General features: G+C 50.4%; 1 protein-coding gene across 2 annotated transcripts in view; it reads left to right on the top strand.

Moving 5' to 3' along the window:
• SEPTIN5 (septin 5) overlaps positions 1 to 18,948 on the top strand; it is a 333,604-nt gene that overhangs the window by 228,604 nt on the left and 86,052 nt on the right. The gene's annotated exons all lie outside the window — the stretch shown is intronic.

The raw sequence follows: 18,948 nt of genomic DNA, 5'->3' as shown, positions 1-18,948 counted from the left end.
TCCCTGGCCCAGTGCATCATGGGAACAGGGCAGACCAAACTACCAAGCCAATTCTCATAATGGGAAGGAAACAAGCTTCCGGGGACCGGTTTCTGGCATTAATTTGATATTTGATATTTATGGATTTTGTAAAGCGCGGCTATCGCTCCGGAAGGAGCATCTTGGCGCTGAGCGTGCAGAAAAAGGAAACGTAGTGATGAATGAATCAGATGGCTGTGAAAACCGAGGAGTCGGATTGCTGAAATACCCAGGTTTTCAAGAGTTTCCTGAAGTGGCTCTCAGTATCAGCTAGCCTGAGATTAACAGGGAGGTTGTTCCAAGCTCTTGCTGCTAGGAAAGAGAAGGTTTTCCCCCCTCGCGTTTTTAACTTAAATCTTGGGATAACGACAAGGTTGGTTCCTGAGGATCTCAGGCAGCGCGTGGGATTGTAATGCATAAAGCGCTTAGTGAGATACAGGGGGCCTGTTTTCCTGGTGGCTTTGAATGCAGTGAGCAGAAGTTTAAACAAAATTCTTTTGTGGAGAGGTAGCCAGTGGAGGGTGTTAAGGGCTGCTGAGGCTGAGGACCTTCTTGGGAGTTTAAGAACGAGTCTGGCCGCCGCGTGTTGAACGCTTTGTAGTTTCCTGAGGGTGGACTTCTTCACTCCTGCCATTAGTCCGTTGCAATAATCAAGTCGGGAGAGGATTAGAGCAACCACGACTGATTTTCTGGCTGAGATGGGGAGGAAGTCAAAGAATTTCTTCAATGTTCTGATGAGGCTAAAACAGCACCCAGCAGTGATGCGGACATGATCATCAAAGCTGAGGGATGCGTCGAATTGGATGCCAAGATTACGTGCCGAGGAAACAGCACTCGGCGGGGCTTCTGAGTTTTTTGGCCACCAGTCTTTTGGGGAAAAGGACAAGTCTTTCCCTAAGGGTATAATCTCAGTCTTGGCACTGTTGCATCTGAGGTGATTTCTATTCAGCCATAGAAAAACCTCAGAGAGACAATTCTTAAATCTAAGGGCTGCATCCGTGCATTTTTTATCGATGGTGACGACAAGCTGAGTGTCATCAGCATACGATGTGACGAGGATTCCGTGGGATTCTATCACTGCGAGGAGGGGGGCCATGTAAATGTTAAAAAAAAGAGGGCTAAGTATGGACCCCTGGGGGACTCCTGATGTGATTGGTCTTTCTCTGGAGAGGTAGGGGCCTAGTGAAACCGTTTGGGATCTATTGGACAGGAACGATGTAATCCATGTCAGCACAGTAACTGACACACCAATCTCGCGCATTCTATTGATAAGAATGGCATGCAAGATGGTGTCGAACGCTGCTGTTAAGTCGAGCAGGATGAGTACAGCCTGTCTCCCCTCATCCTGCAGGAACTTGATAGAATCAGATAATTCAATCAAGGCGGTTTCAGTGGAGTGGCCGGAACGGAACCCTGATTGTTGGGGGTGCAGAATGTGATTGCTCTCTACAAAGGTTTTTAACTCGCCGTATACTAGCTGCTCCGTGATTTTGCCTAGTGCGGGTAGTAGAGAAATTGGGCGCATGTTAGTGAGGTCAGTGGGGGATTTGTTTTGCTTCTTCATTAGAGGCTTCACTATGGCCTTTTTCCAGTCATCGGGAACAATGCCTGATTCGAGGGATTCATTGATGATGGGGTTAATCGTAGGATTTACAGCCTCGATGAGATGGTGAAGAATGCTGGGGGGGCATGAGTCCGTGGGGGCTCCCGATTTGCAGGCCAAGATAGCCTTATGAGTTTGTTGAAGAGAGACTGGAGAGAAACTGCCGAGAGTGGAGGGAATTGTGACGGCGTCAAGGGTGGTGGTAAGGGGTTGAGGGAAATCCTTCTGAATGTTGGCGATTTTATCTATAAAGAAATCAGCAATTTGATTGCATAAGGTGTGGGATGGAGGAATTTCGGGTAGGAGGGCTTTGGGATGAGTGAAGGACTTAACTATGGAGAAGACGGTTTGTTGTTTTTGCTGGGCTTCCTTTATGGCTTTGGTAAAGTACTCCTTTTTGGCCGCTTTAATGCCAGAGAGATAAAGTTTCCTCTGTAGGATGTAGAGTAGTCTAGAGGCTTCGTCGTAAGTTTTTCTCCATTTCCTTTCAAGGATCCTTCATTGGAGGTGGCTTTCAGTGAGGGACTGGGTGTACCAGGGGGTATTGGGCTTTCTTTTACGGCGGTCTGGGTGACGGCGATTTGGACTGGAATTGTCGGAGACGATTTTGTCAATCCAAATGTGGAAGTTGCAAGAGTCGGACGTTACATCTCCAACTAATATGGGGGGCGGAGCCAGAGGCTGGGAATCTGACTTGATGCGTTCAGCCACCTTCTTCCAATTGGTCGAAGAGGGAGTAAGGAGGCGCTTGGCGCTTGATGGCATGGAGGGGTTTACCTTGATGGCAAAGGGGATAAGGCAGTGGTCGGTCCATATTTGCGGGATCGGGGGGATGTGATCATGGTTGCCAAATTAGAACAAATGCCGTCTAACGTATGTCCAGCCCTGTGTGTCTGGGAAGTAACAAGTTGGGAGAGACCAAAAATGCTGAGAGATTGTTGGAAGCTGATGGTGTGAGGGTCTGTGTCTGATTCCAGGTGCAAGTTCATGTCGCCTAGGAGAGTGAAGGTGGGGTAATGTGTCAGGAGTGACCCAAGTGTATCATCAAGAGAATCCAGGAAGGGGGTGGCATTCCCAGGGGGGCGGTAGATAAGTCCCCCTGAGAAGGAGGTGGAAGCGTTGATTTTAATCGCAAAGCCTATGCCCTCACTGTCCTTGAGGTAGCCTAGATCGAAAGTATGGCACGTGAAGGATTTCTTGATGGCAAAGACTACCCCCCCTCCCCGCCCAATGGGTCTATCCCGCCTAAAGATGGTAAAATCTGGGGGTAGGGCGTTTGCAAGATCAGGATTCGATGAATCATTAAGCCAGGTTTCAGTAATAAAGAGAGCATCTAAGTCGTGGTATTGTATAAGGTCATGAATGTCTTGACCATGACACGCTAGGGACCTGGCGTTAATGAGCCCTCCCTTAAAAGTATTCAACTTTTGCTTAGATGAGGGGGGCGGTTTGGGTACTCCGCCAGCGGATCCCAGGGACGTCCACCTACAGTGACGACACGAGAAAGGACCCCAGAGAAGATTGCTGAGGGGCGACCCTTACAGTGGTGGGCTCCCGTAACGTGGCGCAATGAACGTAATTCATTAGGGTCATACCTGATAGTGGGAAGGATTTGGTCAGCATGCCCTGCACCCGGCGCGGTCCTGGCGCAGACGGGCGCAGACGGGCTTGGCTTAGGCGCGGCTTCGGCGCGCATCCGGCGCGCCCGCTGCGCCGTCTGGCCGCCTTGCACATTTTATAGGGAGATAAGAGGGTGGGAGGACGGCGCGACTAGAGCGCTGTCCCCGCCTGCCTCACTCAAGATGGCGCCCACCGCCGCCGAGTATCGGCTGAGAAGCGGCTGGGCTGAAGGAGAAGAATGAAAGGTGATAGAGGTGTCAGAGTACCTAGCAATTCAATTCCCCTTGTACTGACAGTCCCCAAAGATAAAATAAGGCGGTTTTTAAAATGAATAAAAAACGCTCCAAGTGCAACAATCGCTATTCTTAAAATCACAATTCAAAGGATCACATTGGTAAAATTCGTCTGCAGCTCGCAGCCCCAGTTCCCCTCACCAGGGAGAGCTTCTGAAAGGCACCGAGCGCTGCAAATGGGCTCAGTTAAGTACACCAAGAGGGCAGGAGGACGGCGCGACTAGAGCGCTGTCCCCGCCTGCCTCACTCAAGATGGCGCCCACCGCCGCCGAGTATCGGCTGAGAAGCGGCTGGGCTGAAGGAGAAGAATGAAAGGTGATAGAGGTGTCAGAGTACCTAGCAATTCAATTCCCCTTGTACTGACAGTCCCCAAAGATAAAATAAGACGGTTTTTAAAATGAATAAAAAACGCTCCAAGTGCAACAATCGCTATTCTTAAAATCACAATTCAAAGGATCACATTGGTAAAATTCGTCTGCAGCTCGCAGCCCCAGTTCCCCTCACCAGGGAGAGCTTCTGAAAGGCACCGAGCGCTGCAAATGGGCTCAGTTAAGTATACCAAGAGGGCGGGAGGACGGCGCGACTAGAGCGCTGTCCCCGCCTGCCTCACTCAAGATGGCGCCCACCGCCGCCGAGTATCGGCTGAGAAGCGGCTGGGCTGAAGGAGAAGAATGAAAGGTGATAGAGGTGTCAGAGTACCTAGCAATTCAATTCCCCTTGTACTGACAGTCCCCAAAGATAAAATAAGGCGGTTTTTAAAATGAATAAAAAACGCTCCAAGTGCAACAATCGCTATTCTTAAAATCACAATTCAAAGGATCACATTGGTAAAATTCGTCTGCAGCTCGCAGCCCCAGTTCCCCTCACCAGGGAGAGCTTCTGAAAGCTCTCCCTGGAGTCTTCGGCCCGGCTTGCTTGAATCCTGATGGTGCAATGAGCAAGGGACTCACATCTGAGTATACCCTTCCACGCTTATGGTGGACATAACGATTCAGAAAAGGGGGTGGTGATGGACAGAGTATCTGAATTAAACAGAACACTCATACCCAGTCAACAGATCAGGGCTTGATCCATCACCGTTTTTTAGCTCACTGCACCATCCCAGCTCAGAACCTGGCTACATGCAAATTAGTCTGTCCCTGGCCCAGTGCATCATGGGAACAGGGCAGACCAAACTACCAAGCCAATTCTTATACTGGGAAGGAAACAAGCTTCCGGGGACCGGTTTCTGGCATTACAGCCATCTTCGGCCCGGCTTGCTTGAATCCTGATGGTGCAATGAGCAAGGGACTCACATCTGAGTATACCCTTCCACGCTAATGGTGAACAAAACAATTCAGAAAAGGGGGTGGTGATGGACAGAGTATCTGAATTAAACAGAACACTCATACCCAGTCTACAGATCAGGGCTTGATCCATCACCGTTTTTTAGCTCACTGCACCATCCCAGCTCAGAACCTGGCTACATGCAAATTAGTCTGTCCCTGGCCCAGTGCATCATGGGAACAGGGCAGACCAAACTACCAAGCCAATTGGACAAAACGATTCAGAAAAGGGGGTGGTGATGGACAGAGTATCTGAATTAAACAGAACACTCATACCCAGTCAACAGATCAGGGCTTGATCCATCACCGTTTTTTAGCTCACTGCACCATCCCAGCTCAGAACCTGGCTACATGCAAATTAGTCTGTCCCTGGCCCAGTGCATCATGGGAACAGGGCAGACCAAACTACCAAGCCAATTCTTATACTGGGAAGGAAACAAGCTTCCGGGGACCGGTTTCTGGCATTACAGCAAGTTCATCACCAAAGTACTTCTACATGTGCCCAGTGAGCTGGGGCAAGACGCTACAAGGTCAAAGCTCGCCCGCGGCTACTGAATTTGTAAGTGTTAGACCTGGCATCATTCGCTTGAGTCTCTCCTCCATTTTTTCTGTTGGCCTCCACTGTTTTACGATGTTTTTGCTGGTATACTGCTTTGGGCACTGTGCCACTGCTGATCAGTGCCACAGTGCAAGTGCTCCCTATGTTAAATTACTGTCTTGATTGAATTCCATGTTTGGCCTATTTGGTTTACTGTCAGTCCCTAGTCTAGTGCACCAGGAGTGCCAGGGCTTGTAAATACAAATGCTGCTCGTGGGCTTGCAGCACCTGTTGTGCCACCCACAAGAGCGGCCTAGTAAAAGTATGTCTGAGGGTCTGCCATTGCTAGACCTACGTGCAGTCTGGTACTGTCACGCTGACTGCGCAAGTACACCTGCTTGCCAGTCCCTAAACCTTCCCTTAACTTCATGTTAGTCACCCCTATGGTAGGCCCACGGGCGGGGTGCATTGTAAGTATAAGGTAGGACAAGCCTGACCAAGTTGGCATGTCCTAATAGTGAATTACAGCCATATTCGTTTTTCACTGTTGTAAGGTAACCTGCTCTCCATTAGTTAGAATGGGCTGCCAGGATTATTAATGCTATAATCCTAGCTGGCTCGGGGAGCATGGTGCAATGTCGAGTTTGGTATCCCTGAACTCGGGGTTTAATAACGCATCCGTTTGTGTGGATGGTTTTTGGACTCTGGGTTTGAAAATAGCACTTTTAGAAAGTGGCTATTTTCTTGTCTAACTATTTCTGGTTTCTGCTGGTTTGGTGTGTGTGTGACAGGAGCTGGGTGGCTCCAGAGATCTGCTGAGTCAGTGTGGGATGAGTGGGACATTTGCATTGAGAGTAGGGGGAGAGTAGCTTCTGATAGCCTGCCCTGCCAGATACAATGCTGGCTCCACCTCTTGCCAGGCGACTGATGGCTCTGTGCCTGCCAGGGACGATCCTGGCCCCACCTCCTGCCGGGAGGCTGATAGCTCTGCTCCTGCCAGTGACAATACTGGCTCCACCTCCTACTGGGCGGCTGAGGACTCTGCCCTGCACAGTGAATAGGCCAGGTGCCTCTGCCTGGCTACACCCACAACAGACCCAGGATGTTGGGAAATTCCCCTGCATGGACAAAGGGATCAAAGCCAAAAAGGGGTACAAGAGAAGGACCCCTGAACCAAGAATTTAGATCACTTCTGACAAGGAACCCTGAAACCAAGGACAAGAAGCCTGCTGATCCAAGGACTTGCCTACCCCTTCTGCCAGTGTGCTGTTTGCTGGGGGGAATCCTGCATTGCTTCTTTATTTTTGCCAAGGAACCAGGAGAGAGGAACTGTGTGTGTACTCTCAAACTTTGCTAAGAAAATCTCCAAGGACTGGAATAGTGCCAGTCTCCTGCTGAAGTCACAGGGCTAAAGGACTTCATCTGCTAAAAGTGCTATTTGCTGGAACCTGTGAATCCAGCACCTCTGAAAGAAACCAGCAATCTCGACGCCGACGGACGTCGCCGAATCCAGCTCGACATCGTGAGTAACGGCTCCAGTGTCCCGCTTCCTCGACGCCGGCCGCCGGGCCCGATCGACGCCAGCAGCAACGCCAGTGAGTAGCGAGTTCGGCTCCAGCTCCAAGTGACCCCGTGTCTGCACCGCTGCTGATCGCATCGACTTCGTGCCCTCTCGACGCCGTGAGCGCTGCTCACTCTTGCAACTTCATCGACATCGACGATGACGCCGTATCCTGCTTCACCTCGTGAGCGCTGCTCCTGCCCGACATCGATCGACGCCGCTGCAGGTCGCCCAGACTCCGAGGCCGGATTGACGCCGGAGACGCGACGCCGGACATCTCGACACCGCTGATCATCGAGTGCTTCACTTTTCCAAGGTACTGTGTTGTGGGGGTCTGCTCGACCCCGGGCTCGACATAGCGCTCCTCGCGGTCGACGCCGAACCCTTTGGATTAACTTTGCCTCGACGTCGTGTGACTCCCGTGTGGGTTACATTGTTGCCAAGAACTGTGTTTTAAAGAAGAAGAGTTGCTTTTGATACTAAAGACTTTGTGCTAAGAAGAAACTACGCTTGAACTATTATTTTTCCTTCCAAGAGTATTTATTAAGACTGTGGTATATTTTTGTCGTTATTTGGTCTTGTGCTAAGCCTTATATAAAAATCCTTATTTTTATAATACTACTGTGTCGTGTCCATTTTTAGTGTATTCACTTTATTACTGTATGTGGTCATAAATGCTTAACGCACTGCCTCTGAGATAAGCCTGTCTGCTTTGCCAAGCTACCAAGGGGGTGAGCAGGGGTTATCTAAGTGTGTGATCCCCTTGCCCTGACTAGAAAAGGTGTGTCCCTATTTGTCAGAAGTGCATACCTCTGCCAACTAGAGACAGCTGGTTCTAACATTGGTGGGTCAGCGGTGAGGATTTGAACTTTGCATTTATGACCCATGTGCAGTGATTAGTATGCGCTACATAGTGAAAGCAGACCATAGCGCAGCCACAATCTAATTTGGAAGGATTCTATTTTTGTTCTCCGCTTTTTTGAAGCTTTATTTTTGGAACACTGCCAGTTTTGACCATGAGTGACACCGGAGTCACTGCCCCTGTTGTTGTTGTGGAGGAATTTGATAGAGCAAAGATAAACGTCTACAAATTGGAGGAGCTGAAATCCTTTTGCAAGCAGTTTAAAGTTCCTACCAAAGGCCTCAAGGTTAAGGAAAACTATCTCAAAGCATTGGAGGCCTGGTTAGAGTCCAGAGATCCCACTGATCCGGTGGTGGTACCGCCAGTGGAAGGGGCTGAGGAGGTGCCAGTGAATGGAACCGTGTCCTCTCCCGGTAGCAGTGTTTCCTCCAAAGGTCTTTCCCCTGAAGAAAGAGAAGAAAGGGCGAAAGAGCGAGAATACAACATGGAAATGGCAAGGCTTAAGATAAATGGGCAGTTGGAGTTAGAAAATGCAAGAGGTAGGAGAGAAGCTGATTTGGAGACCAAAAGGTTGGATCTTGAAAGAGAGAAGTTAGCTTTGGAGCGTGATACCAAGTTGAGGGAGTTGGAGATCCAAGCTAAGAAGTTAGAATTGAATCCCTCTGGTGGCAGCATCCCATCTGGGCCTGCAGAAAGTAGGTTTTATTTTCCCAAGGATGTGATCAAAGATTATCATAAGAATGAAGATATTGGTCAATGGTTTAAAGCATATGAGTTAGCATTGTTGGCCCACCGGGTCCCTGAGAAGGATTGGGGAGCGGGTTGTGGGGTCGCTTTGTGAATGAGGGAAGAGATACCCTGTTAGACATGCCTGTTGAGGATAGGACGTCTTATGCTCATATGAAAGATGCTTTAATGTTGCGGTATGGCCTAACCCCCGAGAAGTACAGACAAGCTTTTAGAGAATGCAAGAAGTTGCCTGGTACGGCGTGGGTTGAATATGTGTCTTTTTTTTGCAGAGCCATGGATGGTTGGGTAAAGGGCAGCAAAGTGGAAAGTTATGAAGCTCTTTATGATTTGTTTGCTTGGGAGCATTTGTCTAATAACTGTTTTCCAGAGCTGCGCCAGCACCTTATTGATAGCAAGATATCTAACCCTAGAAAACTTGCTGAGGAGGCGGACCGCTGGGTCAGTACCAGGGTCCACAAGGGTCCAGTGGGAGACTCAGCCAAAGGTGGGCGGGGTCCCCAGCAGAAGAGTGGGGGGACAAGGGCAAACAGAAGGAGTCCCAGAAAGGGCCCCAAAGTAATCCCCAAGGGAACCAAGGGAAGGGTTCCCAGCCTCCCCCTGAGAAGAAGCCAGGGGCCCCGACAGGTAAACCTGTTCATAGGGGCCCACTGACCTGCTACGTTTGTGGACAGGTGGGACACCGGTATTATGATCCCCAGTGTCCCATGAAGAACTCGAATGCACCGCCGCGTGCACCCCCCCCGTCAGTTGGAGAGTGTAGCCCTGGGAGGGAAGGAGATAGTTGTCCCTGGTGGGAAGGGGCCCGCAGAAATGTCCCTGGTCTCGCTAGGAGACATGGAAATGGTCCCTCCACCCCCTCTGCCTAGTAACATTAATAAATATAGGCAGTGGTATGTCCATTAATGGCCATAGAGTGGAAGCTCTCAGAGACACCGGAGCGAGTGTGACAGCTGTCAAGTGTCACTTGGTGTCCAGAGAGCAGGAGGTTCCCCACGCATTCTACCCCGTGATAGCGGCTGACAACTCCCAGAAAGAGTGTGAGGTAGCTCAAGTTTCCTTTGAAAGGGGGGGAGTTTCAGGTACTCTTCAAGTTGCTGTGAGGCCCGCCATGCCTGTTGATTGTCTCCTGGGCAATGATTTAGAAGACTCCCCTTGGGCTAAGGTGGAGAGGGAGACACATTTGAAAATGTTGGGTGTGCCAGAGTGGGTGTGTGCAACCACTCGATCCATGTCAGCGAGTAAGGGTGTTGATGGGGTCCCGGAGCCTGAAAGTACGGCCCAGGACCCAGCTGTGAAGAGAAGAGGCAGGAGGCACGGGAAACCGGCCCCCGTAGTTCCCGTGGTCCAGGAGGAGGTAGACCCTGAGGGGGATGCCCTGGAGCCCACAGGGGAACAAGTTGCTGAACTGGGAGACCTGCCCGAGCTGACCCATTGGCAGCAGGATGGTGGTCCCTCCAGGGAAGAATTTTGTGCAGAACAAAATGTGTGCCCTTCTCTTGTGGGTATGAGGCAGCAGGCCTCAGCCCAAACCTCAGGTGATCAGTCAGGGTCACATTTTGTTTACTGGGAGAACGACCTCCTGTATAGCGAGCCTAAGGCTGCTGAGCCTGGGTCAGCCCGTGTGCTGGTGGAACCCCAGCGCTTTAGAGCCTTCCTACTGGGTTTGGCTCATGACGTTCCTTTAGCTGGACATCTGGGGCAGGACAAGACCTATGACAGGCTTGTCACCCATTTTTATTGGCCTCAGATGAGAAGGGATGTAGACATCCATTGTAAGACTTGTCACACTTGCCAGGCAAGTGGGAAAAGCGGAAGGAAGCAGAAGGCTCCCCTCCAACCATTTCCAGTGGTCAGTACCCCCTTTGACCGGGTGGGGATTGACATTGTTGGGCCCCTGGACCGCAAGACAGCCCTGGGCAACAGTTTCATCCTGGTCTTGGTGGACCATGCCACACGGTACCCGGAAGCCATCCCTCTCCGAACAGTGACGGCCCCCGTGGTGGGACGGGCACTGATGGGTGTTTTCTCCCGGATGGGGTTCCCCAGAGAGGTGGTGTCAGACCGGGGCACCAACTTCATTTCCAACTATATGAAGTCTCTGTGGAAGGAGTGTGGGGTAACCTACAAGTTCACGACTCCTTACCACCCTCAAGGTAATGGGCTGGTTGAGAGATTCAACCGGACCCTTAAAGGCATGATCATGGGTCTTGAAGAACCAATGAGGCGGAAATGGGACGTCCTCTTGCCATGCCTGTTGTTTGCTTACCATGAGGTGCTGCAGAAGTCTCTAGGGTTCAGCCCCTTTGAGCTTTTGTATGGTCACCCGGTAAGAGGGCCTTTGAGTCTGGTCAAAGAAGGCTGGGAGCAATCTCCCAGGAAACCTCCCCAGGATGTCTACAGTTACATGCTGGCCTTTAGGAACCCGACTCGGCGCTTCAGAGATCTTGCTCAGGCAAATCTGGAGGCCAGCCAGGAGGAGATGAAGCGTTGGTACGACCGGAATGCCACTCTGGTAGAGCTTCAGCCTGGTCAGGAAGTTTGGGTCATGTCCCCTGTGGAACTTTGTGCGCTCAAGGACAGGTGGACTGGACCGTTTAAGGTTGTGGAGAAGAAGAGCGATGTCACCTACTTGGTGGACTTGAAATCTCCCAGGAACCCCTTGAGGGTCCTGCATGTCAACCGTTTGAAGCCCCACTTAGAAAGGTCCGAAGTGGGCATGCTCCTAGCTACAGATGCTGGAATGGAGGAGGAGAGTGAGCCTCTTCCTGACCTCCTGTGTGCTGAAGAGCAAGATGGGTCAGTGGATGGTGTGGTCCTCTCTGACACACTGACCCTTGAGCAGCAGCAGGATTGTCGCCAACTGTTGGGACAATTCCCTGATCTGTTTTCCTTGGTTCCGGGTGTCACTCATTGGTGTGTCCATGATGTTGACACCGGAGACAGCCCTCCTGTGAAGCACAAGGCTTACAGGGTGACTGACAAGGTCAGAGCATACATTAAGGAGGAGGTCTCCAACATGTTTGCCTTAGGGGTGGTTGAGTCCTCTAGCAGTCCTTGGGCCGGCCCAGTGGTCTTGGTCCCGAAGGCTGCAGCGCCTGGTGCTTCACCAGAACTTCGGTTCTGTGTGGATTACCGAGGACTCAATTCAGTCACGAAGACTGACGCGCACCCCATCCCCAGAGCTGATGAGCTCATAGATCGGTTGGGGGCTGCCCGGTACCTTAGCACGTTTGATCTGATGTCTGGGTACTGGCAGATCGCCTTAACTGATGGGGCAAAGGAGAGGTCAGCATTCTCCACACCAGATGGGCTCTACCAGTTCCGGGTGATGCCCTTTGGGATGAAGAATGCCCCTGCCACCTTCCAGAGGTTGGTCAACCAGGTCTTGGCTGGACTGGAGGATTTCAGTGCCGCCTACCTGGACGACATCGCAGTGTTCAGCGCCAGCTGGGAGGAACACTTGCGCCACCTCCAGGAAGTGTTGTTGGCCCTGCGCAGAGCAGGCCTCACAATCAAAGCCAGTAAGTGCCAGATTGGGCAGGGTTCTGTGGTGTACTTGGGGCACCAAGTAGGGAGCGGCAAGGTTGCCCCCCTGCAACCCAAGATTGATACCATCCTGGCTTGGGCGCCGCCCAAAACCCAAACTCAGGTGAGAGCCTTCCTAGGTCTCACGGGTTACTACAGGAGGTTTGTCAAGGATTATGGTAACATTGTGCACCCCTTGACTTCGCTGACTTCCAGGAAGCAGCCACGAAATGTGATCTGGACTGACGCCTGTCAAACGGCCTTTGACACCCTGAAAACTGCAATGTGCACAGCACCTATACTCCAGGCACCCGACTTTTCTAAAGAATTTCTTGTCCAGACGGACGCTTCAGAGCATGGCGTGGGGGCTGTTCTAGCTCAGGTGAATGAAGATGGCCGAGACTTACCTGTAGCCTTCAACAGCTGGAGGTTACTTCCCAGGGAAACAAGGTGGAGTGCGATAGAGCGAGAAGCATTTGCTGTGGTCTGGGCGCTGAAGAAGCTAAGACCCAACCTGTTTGGACTCACTTCCGGGTTCAGACAGACCACAGGCCCCTCAGATGGTTGATGCAGATGAGGGGTGAGAATCCAAAACTGTTGAGGTGGTCCATTTCCCTACAGGGGATGGACTTCACGGTGGAACACCGCCCTGGTACAGATCACGCCAATGCTGATGGTCTGTCCAGATTTTTCCGCCTTAGTGATGAGGACTCCCTAGGTCAAGGGTAGTTCTCCCCACATTTCAGCTGGAGGGGACACGTGTTAGACCTGGCATCATTGGCTTGAGTCTCTCCTCCATTTTTTCTGTTGGCCTCCACTGTTTTACGATGTTTTTGCTGGTATACTGCTTTGGGCACTGTGCCACTGCTGATCAGTGCCGCAGTGCAAGTGCTCCCTATGTTAAATGACTGTATTGATTGAATTCCATGTTTGGCCTATTTGGTTTACTGTCAGTCCCTAGTCTAGCGCACCAGGAGTGCCAGGGCTTGTCAATACAAATGCTGCTCGTGGGCTTGCAGCACGTGTTGTGCCACCCACAGGAGCGGCCTAGTAAAAGTATGTCTGAGGGTCTGCCATTGCCAGACCCCCGTGCAGTCTAGTACTGTCACGCTGACTGCGCAAGTACACCTACTTGCCAGTCCCTAAACCTTCCCTTAACTTCACGTTAGTCACCCCTATGGTAGGCCCACGGGCAGGGTGCGTTGTAAGTATAAGGTAGGACAGGCCTGACCAAGTTGGCATGTCCTAATAGTGAATTACAGCCATATTCGTTTTTCACTGTTGTAAGGTAACCTGCTCTCCATTAGTTAGAATGGGCTGCCAGGATTATTAATGCTATTATCCTAGCTGGCTCGGGGAGCATGGTGCAATGTCGAGTTTGGTATCCCTGAACTCGGGGTTTAATAACGCATCCGTTTGTGTGGATGGTTTTTGGACTCTGGGTTTGAAAATAGCACTTTTAGAAAGTGGCTATTTTCTTGTCTAACTATTTCTGGTTTCTGCTGGTTTGGTGTGTGTGTGACAGGAGCTGGGTGGCTCCAGAGATCTGCTGAGTCAGTGTGGGATGAGTGGGACATTTGCATTGAGAGTAGGGGGAGAGTAGCTTCTGATAGCCTGCCCTGCCTGATACAATGCTGGCTCCACCTCCTGCCAGGCGACTGATGGCTCTGTGCCTGCCAGGGACGATCCTGGCCCCACCTCCTGCCGGGAGGCTGATAGCTCTGCTCCTGCCAGTGACAATACTGGCTCCACCTCCTACTGGGCGGCTGAGGACTCTGCCCTGCACAGTGAATAGGCCAGGTGCCTCTGCCTGGCTACACCCACAACAGACCCAGGCTGTTGGGAAATTCCCCTGCATGGACAAAGGGATCAAAGCCAAAAAGGGGTATAAGAGAAGGACCCCTGAACCAAGAATTTAGATCACTTCTGACAAGGAACCCTGAAACCAAGGACAAGAAGCCTGCTGATCCAAGGACTTGCCTACCCCTTCTGCCAGTGTGCTGTTTGCTGGGGGGAATCCTGCATTGCTTCTTTATTTTTGCCAAGGAACCAGGAGAGAGGAACTGTGTGTGTACTCTCAAACTTTGCTAAGAAAATCTCCAAGGACTGGAAGAGTGCCAGTCTCCTGCTGAAGTCACAGGGCTAAAGGACTTCATCTGCTAAAAGTGCTATTTGCTGGAACCTGTGAATCCAGCACCTCTGAAAGAAACCAGCAATCTCGACGCCGACGGACGTCGCCGAATCCAGCTCGACATCGTGAGTAACGGCTCCAGTGTCCCGCTTCCTCGACGCCGGCCGCCGGGCCCGATCGACGCCAGCAGCAACGCCAGTGAGTAGCGAGTTCGGCTCCAGCTCCAAGTGACCCCGTGTCTGCACCGCTGCTGATCGCATCGACTTCGTGCCCTCTCGACGCCGTGAGCGCTGCTCACTCTTGCAACTTCATCGACATCGACGACGACGCCGTATCCTGCTTCACCTCGTGAGCGCTGCTCCTGCCCGACATCGATCGACGCCGCTGCAGGTCGCCCAGACTCCGAGGCCGGATCGACGCCGGAGACGCAACGCCGGACATCTCAACACCGCTGATCATCGAGTGCTTCACTTTTCAAAGGTACTGTGTTGTGGGGGTCTGCTCGACTCCGGGCTTGACGTAGCGCTCCTCGCGGTCGACGCCGAACCCTTTGGATTAACTTTGCCTCGACGTCATGTGACTCCCGTGTGGGTTACATTGTTGCCAAGAACTGTGTTTTAAAGAAGAAGAGTTGCTTTTGATACTAAAGACTTTGTGCTAAGAAGAAACTATGCTTGAACTATTATTTTTCTTTACAAGAGTATTTATTAAGACTGTGGTATATTTTTGTCATTATTTGGTCTTGTGCTAAGCCTTATATAAAAATCCTTATTTTTATAATACTACTGTGTCGTGTCCATTTGTAGTGTATTCACTTTATTACTGTATGTGGTCATAAATGCTTAACGCACTGCCTCTGAGATAAGCCTGTCTTTTTTGCCAAGCTACCAAGGGGGTGAGCAGGGGTTATCTAAGTGTGTAATCCCCTTGCCCTGACTAGAAAAGGTGTGTCCCTATTTGTCAGAAGTGCATACCTCTGCCAACTAGAGACAGCCGGTTCTGACAGTAAGATACCTTGTAAGGGTCTGGTGCGGTGTCAGCGGACCTTAGTCACAGAGCCAGCATTGCTTTATATTGTCCCTCTCCTTCAGACTAGCTGAGGGGGACGTGGAGGGCAGTGAGGCTTCTCGGGCTGGGGTTGAGGCACACAGTTGTCTGGCTTGCGCTGCTTCATGAGAGTGCACACCAAGCACGTCTCAGTTGTCAGAGCCACAGGGAGGCCAGATTGGGGCACATGCCAGTGCTTGTAGTCAGGCGCGCGGGTCCTCCAGCACTCATAAACCAAGAGGCAGGATAGGGACAGACAAACACTGATCGTAGCCCACAGCGCTGCTTGTAAGCAGGATTGCGGGTCCTGAAGCACACGTAACCCAAGAGGTGGGACTGGGGCACAAGTCGGCATGGAGCGCAGAAAAGCTTCAATAATAGAATTAAACAAGGCAGAAGAGACGTGGGAGGGCAGGGAGCGAGACACTGTAAAGAAAGTGCATAAAGAAAGTGAAAGCGCGCCTAAGCGATGTGCCCGCACAGCAAAAGCGTGCACATCTCTTGTCCAGGCGCGTGAAGGAGCGGAATCAAGCACAGAGTGGGAAAGGAGATGCCATGTGCGTACACATCGCCTATCCGTGCGCACACATGGTTTGTCTTCCTTCGCTACCGAAAGCCCCAACAATAGACTCGCCGAGGCGAAGAAGAGCATTCGCTGCATTCGCTAGGCGAGACCTAAAAAGTTCAAAGAGGAACCAAAGTATAGGTGAGGCGGTGCACAACGAAAATGTAGTTTACATGTTTAAGTCATGTTCTTTATTACATAGGACACGCACCCTGTGAAGCCCCGCCCCCACTTTGTTTTTTATCCCACTTAAAGCCCTGGTGGTATCTAAGGCTGTGACACACGGGTTTCAAACAACAGCACTCACCACCTATAGTGCGACGTAACCGCTAACTTCTCTAAGACAGAACTGGAAGGGAGCTGAATGAAAAGTGTGATAATAATGCATCGCCAATGTCTATATGTTGATGTGATGAACAAGACAAGCAGCTCTTCAGACCCGTCGTTGAGCGGACCCCATTCACCACTGATGAACCACGCAGGACAGAGTTGTGAAGCTGAACTTTCCATTTTTATCCTCAACAAGTTGGTAAGAAACACCAGCTTCGTGGGCCGAGTCACCAAGGTATTTATGAGTCCGAAATACTACTTCAGTTACTCTTTATTGCCTTTGTGAATTGTCCCCAAACTTCTAGAAAAATAGAATGAGAATCTTTAGGGTACATTTAAACGCAAGTAATTACAAGTTTGTGCCAACTTTCTACTTCTACTAAAAGGGATTGTACATTTCAGGGCCAATTCATGCCTGCAGTAGCGCTCCTGTAGGACTATTCCACTGGTGAGCCAGCCCCAATCCATCTAGAAACCCCATCCCGGAGAGAAAAGGTTTCATCCTTGTCTGGAGGGTTGCAGGTATAGGAGAGGGGCAAAGGCCTGCTTTTAATGTTGAAGAAAATACTACAATAACCAGAATGCTTTGCAGCTGTGCCAAATAACTCATGAACGTTCTTCTTTCAGGAATGTGTATTCAGAAGCCATTTGAGTGCCATTCCTAGCCCTAGGGCCCAGTTGGCACGTGATCACGTGGTTGTACAGTGAGTGCCCTGTCCGACCTTCAGCCATGGCACAGTGACACATGGGGACTGCGCCTGGCCTGCAGCTGAGACACAGTCACTCTCGCCACCGGGCCCGCCTGGCTTCCAGATGAGACACGGCACACGAGGCCATGGCGCGCAGCCTGACTTCCGGCTACAACACAGCCCCGTTGGCTATGGGGCTCGGCCTGGCCTCCAGCTGGGAAAGTCGCACAGAGCTATTTTGGTCTGGGCGCCGCCTGCCTGGCCTGGGACTCCAGAACAGGAAAAGACCCCTCCACCTCCCCGGCATGTCCCTGACCCCGGTGATGCGAAACAGCTGCCGGAGTTTTGTGGTGACTACAAGCCCAGTTCCCTCATCAACAGCCAGATAAAGATGGACATATCTATGAGCAGAAATGCGGGGGTGGGAAGGGGTTGGTTGGACGGGAGGGCGATCCATTGGCTGCGCTTCCAAGTGGCTTTTTGGGTGGTTGGACACCTTTGGCCAGTCTTGGGTTTTTAATCAGCAGCGCGCTGCATTCTTGTAGTTTTAACTTCCAATTGTAAATATAAAAATAAATGCCCCAGATGCTGAAGAAATTTAGGCCCAGATGTATCAAGATACCCTTTAGCGATTCTCAAATAGCGATTTTTAAGGAATCGCTATTTGAGAATTGCTAAATGGTATGTATCTAGAAATTCGCTATTTTTTGGCGATTTCTTAAAATTCCTTAATTGCGATTTAGCAAATTGCTAATCGCAATTAAGGAATAATTTCCCGTTCATTTCTATGGGCCAGGAGGCCCATAGGAATGAATGGACAGTTATTCTCAATTTGCGATTCGCAATTTGCTAATCGCAAATTGAGAATAATTTCAAGGGTGCAAGGGTGTCTTAAGGACACCCTGCTGCACCCCTGAAATTGACATGTGTGCGCATATGGCGCACATACATGCCCGAAGGGCATGTATGAGCGTCACATGGCACCTTTAGAAATTTCAAAAAGTGCTTTTTTAAAAGAATTCGCAAATTACCACCAACTACAAGTTGGTGGTAATTTGCTATTTCTTAGCCTAAATTCGCAAAGCTTAAATGCTACATACATAGCATTTAAGGAATCGCAATTTGTGTTTCCTTAAATGCTTGCGCAAAATGAAGGAATTGCAAATTTTGCGATTCCTTAATTTTGCAGTGCGATTTTTTGATACATCACATTTGCCGATTTTTTTTGTGGCAAACGCTGCTTTTTTGCGATTCGCAGCGTTTGCGACAAGAAGAACAGATGATACATCTGCCCCCTAGGCCTTTCCAACACTTGCACTATTAGCGCAATTAGTGACATTTTTCATTACTCGAATTACACAAAATTTCGAAATTTTCATGTGTGAGTAGTTTTGCACAGTTTTTGTTGTGTTGATTTGTTCAAGCCAAAAAAATGTAATGGAAGGCGTTCTCTCCTCCAACCAGTACCTGCCTGTATCTTAAGTTACTTTTGAAGGCATTGGGCCTTATTACAAGCATCTTACACCGCCTGTACATTACTTTTCCCATGCTAAAAGTGACGCATCGGCGGCGCAAGGGGTTTGTAAATAAACCCTATTGTCTTCTTCAACCGTCGCATGCTTGTATTTTGAGTTACTTTCGAAGGCCAGCCAGCACTTTTATGATTTTCAAAAGCAAACCCTCAAACCAGGGATTCATTCCTGAAAATCAAAACAGAGCTGCGTAGTAGTGGTAAAGGTCAAGATGGAGTTTGGCATTTGCACTTTGGTAGAGTATTTAGATCTAGCCTTCGCCTACAAGGGACTGCTTACCATCGTTGGCTTCATTGTCACTCTTACCTGCTTCCTCGTAATAGGCCAGTGCATGCCGGCTTCTCTTTCTCTTCTTTCGTGTGGAGCACGGACCAACAACTGATTACTTTGGTTTGATTGGTGTCCTTCCACTAGTCACGCCTTGATTGAGGTACTGTTTTTCTTTTTTCATCTCATCATGTTGCTTCTTCCCTCCCACCCCACTATTTGCTGGTGCCCGTGTTGCTTCTTCCCTCCCAACCCCCATCTTCCGTTTGACCATGTTGTTTATTCACTCTCA

The sequence above is a fragment of the Lissotriton vulgaris genome, chromosome 11, assembly GCF_964263255.1.
Source record: "Lissotriton vulgaris chromosome 11, aLisVul1.2, whole genome shotgun sequence".
Classification (NCBI taxonomy): Eukaryota; Metazoa; Chordata; class Amphibia; order Caudata; family Salamandridae; genus Lissotriton; species Lissotriton vulgaris.
The sequence above is the reverse complement of the archived record's forward strand: the minus strand, read 5'-3'. Positions and strand labels throughout refer to the sequence as shown.